At 34.1% G+C, this 1,111-nt stretch overlaps 1 protein-coding gene across 1 annotated transcript in view; it reads right to left on the minus strand.

The window, feature by feature from the left end:
- The window catches only part of LOC144970652 (pantetheinase-like), an 8,132-nt gene extending 7,879 nt beyond the window's left edge, over positions 1–253 (minus strand). The window contains exon 1 of the mRNA XM_078910493.1: positions 1–253. This exon is cut by the window's left edge and continues 414 nt beyond it. The gene's annotated coding sequence lies outside the window, so the exon portion shown is untranslated.
- Between the last annotated feature and the right edge of the window lie 858 nt (positions 254–1,111).

Consider the following 1,111-nt stretch of genomic DNA (forward strand, 5'->3'; position numbering starts at 1 on the left):
GTATTTGTATTATTATCATTTTATTTTATAGTAAGAGTCCCGGGGAATTCAATCAACATTGAGTGATTTTATTTTCACTCCTTTGAAAGTTGCGTAAGTTATATTTTGTTGAAACTTAGTAGTCAAATGACGTCACTCGGGTCTTTATTCATGTTTTTGTCATCTGCGTTTATGAGTTGTTTTCACTAAACTGTATTATCCAGACTATAAACCTTCAAGGTTACACATAGTTTTGTGTGTTGGTCCGTTATAATTCCGGATGACAATGTTGTGAGCTTCTTAGCCAAGCGCGTACTATCTATACAGTGCATTCTCTTTTTAAAATTGAGTTAGTTATCATATATGTTAATAAAACTATTAGCATTTCAATGGTTTTATTTATGACTCTTAAATTTTTAATAAAGTTTCCTCCTGAACTCAACCGATAACCGTGAATTGAGGACCCATAGCCATATCAAGTACTTGCTTATCACCCTAAACAAACAACCAACAGATCATGAGATTCATTACTCATAATTTAAACACGATTGAAAAAAAATATTGTGCAACCCCCCCCCTCCTCCCCTTCTATTACTACCCCTCTTTTATTTGAAATACTAAAGTGCCAAGGATGTGGCCACTCGAGTCGATATGGTATGAAGTCCGGGTGGACAAGACGTTGAGATTGAATTTAATGTCAAAATGACCTGAGTTGATTTCTATTTAATTACATTTTTTTTTTTACAGTTCTGATAACCCAAATTGCTATGGGCTCATTGTAGCAATGAAAATGCTCTCAAACCAAAGCGAAATATTTAATTTTCTATTTTTTTAAAAATAGTTTAATCAGACCTGCATACATTATATTGGTGCATTGCGATTAGGTAAAATATTCACAACATCTCCCAGCCAGATGTAACGTACCAAAACAAAACAATCCAATTAAAGTACAGTAACAGACTTAGATTGATCTGATTCAAATACACAAAATCGTACACAATGTTGGCAACTTGGATTCAAAAAAGTTCTTCAAATATGACGTCAACAAGAGGTGGGGTCTTCAAAATCTTCAAAGACCGGTTTTCAACCTCAGCACGTGCCCGCTCTTTAATTGTCAGAACCGTAGATATTT

The sequence above is a fragment of the Berghia stephanieae genome, chromosome 4, assembly GCF_034508935.2.
Source record: "Berghia stephanieae isolate SIO BIC M18660-M18661 chromosome 4, UCSD_Bste_1.3, whole genome shotgun sequence".
NCBI lineage: Eukaryota > Metazoa > Mollusca > Gastropoda > Nudibranchia > Aeolidiidae > Berghia > Berghia stephanieae.